Source organism: Balaenoptera musculus, chromosome 13 (assembly GCF_009873245.2).
Source record: "Balaenoptera musculus isolate JJ_BM4_2016_0621 chromosome 13, mBalMus1.pri.v3, whole genome shotgun sequence".
Classification (NCBI taxonomy): domain Eukaryota; kingdom Metazoa; phylum Chordata; class Mammalia; order Artiodactyla; family Balaenopteridae; genus Balaenoptera; species Balaenoptera musculus.
The window spans coordinates 21,106,668-21,112,287 of record NC_045797.1 but is presented as its reverse complement, the minus strand read 5'-3'; the positions used below and the strand labels follow the sequence as shown (position 1 = coordinate 21,112,287).

The following is a 5,620-nucleotide window of genomic DNA, read 5'->3' as shown; positions in this document are numbered from 1 at the left end:
TCTAAAAAGGCAGGAGGAAGTCAGTATTATTCTTTTATCAATTGAGGAAATAATATATGTTCTTCTGATATTGTTAAGGAAACAGTAGCCCCAACTGCTGCTGGCAACTCTCTTGAGCTCTGAAAAAAAGGAAGCCAGTAGAGGAATAAAGGATGCAGATAAAAGAGAATGTAGACAGGAGAACCCAAGAGAAATGACACTTGAGCCCTGGTCAAACTGAGCTCAAAGCCTTCCTCACTGTTAGATTTTTCAGTAATGTGGTCCAGTAAATACCTTAACTTTTTGAGCCAAATCATTTTGGGATTTTTCTTACTTTCAACTTCAAATGTCATATCTAACACAATGGGTTCTCCAACAGGAAGGATAGGATCTGGTCCCCACAGCTGGAGTGGCTCACCTGCCATCAAAGGGAGAACTCAACTAAAATAGAAACTGGCACAAGCACAATTACTGTGAACTTTTCAAACCCATGTTGTTACTTTAAACAGGGAAGAAAATCAAAACGTCTGGCATTGTGCAATCATAAATTCATTGAAACTGATGGAGAAGTGTGTCCACCAAAAATGCTGAAGGAGTATTTAATCAAGGCAGTCTATCCTAGAAAGAACAAATGACATTTAAAAAACATTAAAAGAAAAAAGACACTTACCATTCTTTTCATCTCTTTATTTAAGAAACAATACCCTTACATGGCAACGCTGTAGTGTTCTTGGCCAATATGGAAAATTTCATCAGTGTTCTCATAGAATAAATGTTTTTTTTTCCCAGATTATGGAAAATCTGACCAAAAACACTTTTTCCACAATGGAAGCTTGTGGCGAGGGAGGGGTGATGATAAGGGGGGAAGATAGATTAGTGGTCTTGAAATGTGCAGATGCATGAAAAGTCTGGATCTTGCCTTCAGTTAGGTGAGGGGAACTTCTTCAAAAAAGCATCATTTTTTTAATACAAAAAATGTTTGTGTATTTTGGAGATTAATCCTTTGTCAGTTGCTTCATTTGCAAATATTTTCTCCCATTCTGAGTGTTGTCCTTCATCTTGTTTATGGTTTCCTTTGTTGTGCAAAAGCTTTTAAGCTTCATTAGGTCCCATTTGTATATTTTTGTTTTTACTTCCCTTACTCTAGGAGGTGGGTCAAAAAGGATCTTGCTGTGATTTATGTCATAGAGTGTTCTGCCTATGTTTTCCTCTAAGTGTTTGATACTGTCTGGCCTTACATTTAGGTCTTTAATCACACCTTTATTAGAGTATAAACGATTTACAATGTTGTGTTAGTTTCTACTGTACAACAAAGTGAATCAGCTATATGTATACATATATCCTTATATCCCTTCCCTCTTGAGCCTCCCTTCTACCCTCCATATCCCATCCCTCTAGGTCGTCACAAAGCACCGAGCTGATCTCCCTGTGTTATGCAGCAGCTTCCCACTAGCCATCTATTTTACATTTGGTAGTGTATATATGTCAATTCTACTCTTAATCCCAGCTTCCCCTTCCCCACCCATGTTCTCAAGTCAGTTCTCTACACCTCTTTCTTTATTCCTGCCTGACCACTATGTTCATCAGTACCGCTTTTTAAAATTCCGTATATATGCGTTAGCATATGGTGTTTGTTTTTCTCTTTCTGACTTACTTCACTCTGTATGACAGATTCTAGGTCCATCTACCTCACTACAAATAACTCAATTTCGTTCCTTTTTATGGCTGAGTAATATTCCATTTTATATATGTGCCACATCTTCTTTATCCATTCATCTGTTGATGGACATTTAGGTTGCTTCCATGAAAAAAAAAAAAAAAATTAAGAGAAATCCTGCCAGATAATAAGTTGCTCAAATCCAGTCCTGACTGAAGTCAGAGTGTTTTAAGAGGACCTTCTGGGGTTTGTTCTCCCAAGTGCCTTCTAGGGATAGGGCAACATGTAGTTAAGTGGACTCATGCCAGTTGACCATGGCAAGGGAAGTACAGAAGCTTAAAGACGTTAAAAAATTGTACAACAATTAGGAAGATTACCTTTTTTCTGTCAAAACTAATAACAAAACAATTATATATGCATTTCGAATATGTGTTTTATCCATTTAATTTTTTAATTTCTTCATTTTATTTCTATTTTATGAATGTTAATAAAATCTTATCATTATCAATTACACTGATAGTTTAGGAAGTACTGTTCTAAACATCATCAGATCCTAAACTGGTTGCCTCATACCATCAGAGACCTTGCCTAGGAATCTGTGTGCAGTAGAGTGTGTGGGAGAGCAAAGTCTTTATATGTACACAACCTACATCCTACAGAAGCAGTGCTGACATACCTCACCACAAATATGCCAAGAGGAATATATATATATTTAGTTATTTCCCAGGGACCTGAGTGAAATTGGGCATAGATTGACCCACCAATTCCCCTCACTCACCCACTTCCTCCCCAGAGTTTGTCTATGAGAATGAAGCAGAGAATACAAGCAATGGAAAACTAAAATTTTTATTATAGTACCTTGAAAACTCAGGTTATAGAACACAGAAAAGAGCCTGATATGAGTTTGGAGGGGAGGAAAGGTCAAAATAATGTAGTTAGATTGGGGGTGTGGGAGAATATCCCCTTCTGGGATGGGTCTTCACAGCTGGTTCCAAGTCAACGATGAACTGCACACCAGACTCAGGCTGCTGACTTCCCTTCTGACCTAACCCTTGAACTTACAGACATAGGATAAGTTCATATAACAGTTATAAACTCTCCAATTCAGATACCCTGAAGAGACAGAAGAACTCAAGTGAATGGGACTGGTGGAGCTTGAGAACCCAACGGAGATGCATCCCAGATTCTGGCCTAGGACTTAAATGCTCTCCTTCATCTTCATCAGGGTCCCACCCCGGGTAAAGAGACAAAAAGAAAGGAGAGAAGAGAGGGGATGGGAACAGACAAGCCAATATTACAGTTCCAGCCCAGGAGGATTCTCTGAAGACCAGACCCAGAAATGGGAGGTGAGGGGAGGGAAAAGGCTGGGCAGAAGTGACCTCTTCTGTTTCTTACCTGTGCTTTTTGACAAGCTCCCACAGTAGCCAGGGTTTGAGATGGTGGCTGGATTTCTCTCCCAGGCAACTTAATTGAGCACATCAGTACTACTCCACTCCCATCCACCAGCATTGGGATCAGAGCCCTGTAGAGCAGAGGACGGAGTCAGGTGAGGTGGAAAGGCCTTTAGAGTTCTCCTGGCCTTATTCCCTCAGCTGGAACGCCTGATCCCATCTGCAACATCCTGGAGTTTGCTCTGCTCTTCCAGGTGATGCCACCACAGCTCTCGTCTGGGAAACTCTCCCTAAATCTATTGGCAAATTCCAAAGTGAATGATCACAAAGACCAATGGAACCTCTCAGAGTAACATGTCACTATCCGAACTAAACTTAGTGGTACATTTGTGATTAACATCTGAACCTCGAAGATAACATCAGTTTTATAAGGGAAAAATGCGTCAGTCCTAAATCTTCATTTAGGACTCACTAAGCACAGTATGTGCAGACTCAGGGAAGTGTAGAGAACTGAATTACAAGGCATGATGTGTGAATCATGTAAAAAGTTTGACAAGAGGCAGATTAACTTTACCTGGAGACTAGAGACCTGCACAGAACTCAGCTCTTCAGCTCGTCTCAAGGCTCTCCATTTTCTCCAATTATCCCCTGAGCTCCAGGGATTTCTAAGATATTTACTTGGCAGGCACAGTGGACAGGGAGGGGCCTGGGTGGCCACAGCATCTTGGGAGGTAACAGATTAAAGAGGATGTAAGTGTACCTCTGTGGGGTCATGGAGCCCAATCCAGGCGTCTGAGAGGATTTTCAAACTGTTCTTGGCCAGGGATGCCATGAAGGATCCCTCAGGCCCACTGAGCACAGACACAAGGTGGCCTGAGGGCCTCTTCTGGCAGGCCATCTGTGTGGAGAAGGGAGACACTGAGAAGGAGCTTGAGATGCCTCATGCTGGGGGAAAGGCAGAGCCGAGGAAAGTGAGAGGGGTGTGTTTGCAAAAGATGAGGTGTTCATTTTCATGCTCAAGAAGCTCTAGATAATGAGATTGCTCACGTCCCACAATCTGGTCTGTAATTTTCTTTTCACTATCACCCCTAACTGCAAATCCCAGCACTCAGATCTGCATCCATCCAGGTTTTGGGTGTTATAAACAAGGCATAGCAGTAGGACACATAAACCATGGAGCCTTTGGGACAGCTGATCCATGCAAAAGACAGTTCCTTCTGGGAATCTTCCCCTGGGGAGGAAGAAATAAAGGAGAGGGATACGGTGAAATGGAGAGAGGGGATTGGAGTGGGGTGGTGACCTTGGGTAACATCTATGAGGCCAGTGATTGGAGCAGTGACACCAAACTCCTGACTGCCTGTCACCATTGCCAACACTCCCAGAATTTTTTTTTTTTTTTAATTTTGAACAAAAGTTACTAATTGAGAGATAATCTCTTTTGCTTTTACTCTTCTCTTTTATTCAAAAGTCCAAGGCTTCTCCTCCTCTGGGCTATTCTTACACTGGGTCCTCCAATCATTCTCCTACTCATCTCGTTAATGACACTCTATGCTTACCCTCCTTAATCTACCCACATGAATTAGACTCTAATGAGAAAATGGAAATCATCTCATCCCACTGTTACTGGACCACTGCGATGCCTCCCACCACTAGTTACCCTGAAGGAAGGAGTGATGATACAGGAATTGCAGGTAGTGTTGTCATGCTGGGATGTACCATTACCATGGTAAGCACACAGGAGCTTTCCTCTTATTCTTGACTCTGAATAAACACTGGGAACCCAGTGCTAGAGGCAGAGAAATCTCACCTTGGACCTGAGACAGAAACATTAGTCAGGAGCACAGAATCCATGGAAGGCATCATTTTGTCTGTGATGTGCAGAGGCAACCAGAGAACTAAAGGAAGGGTGGTCAGAGAGAGGGCATGAGAACCCCCCTATTGTACCTCTTGTCTTTTCCTCTGTCTAGTCCCCTCAGAATAAATCCATCTTGATGGCATCCATCCTCTTCTATATTTCTTGAAAGAATTGGAAAATCTGTATACGCTCCTACACCTGAGACCTCCCAGAACTGCCTTTGCCCTGTCTCAGAGCTCCTGTGTTCTCTGAGGACAGGGATCCTTGTATACCTTCTCTGAAATGTGTGAGGTGAAACCCCTGTCAGGGGTCTCATCTTCTCTCAGCTCCCACTTACCTATCTTGCAGGGATCTGCACTGGTTGGTCAAGGCAGTAAAGACTGGGCTTTTATAAGAGGATTTGAAGGAGGGGTGCTGAAATGAATAACAGGAAAGTGGAGCCATGACAGGGGTCATGGGAGGAGCCTGCTTTGGTTCAAGGAGATCCTGCCATGGGGAGGAGTCTCTTCCCAGCAAAGCCTGGGAATTGCCACAGATACTGCCTTTTTCTCATTATCAAGTCAGTACTTTTGCCAGGAACAGGTGAAGTTTATTATTTCCCTGACTCTTCCCTGTTAGATAACTGTGGCACAAAATGAGACATTAACTTTTAAGGAGCACATCTCCTGGAGTAGTTCTTCTGGTTGATGTCTCAAATGCTCACTCCTGTAGGCATATACATGTGTTTCTTTCTAACTG

At 42.4% G+C, this 5,620-nt stretch overlaps 1 pseudogene; it reads right to left on the bottom strand.

Annotated features, from left to right (window-relative positions):
- Positions 1–2,681: 2,681 nt before the first annotated feature.
- On the bottom strand, positions 2,682–4,877 carry LOC118906327 (annotated as a pseudogene).
- Between the last annotated feature and the right edge of the window lie 743 nt (positions 4,878–5,620).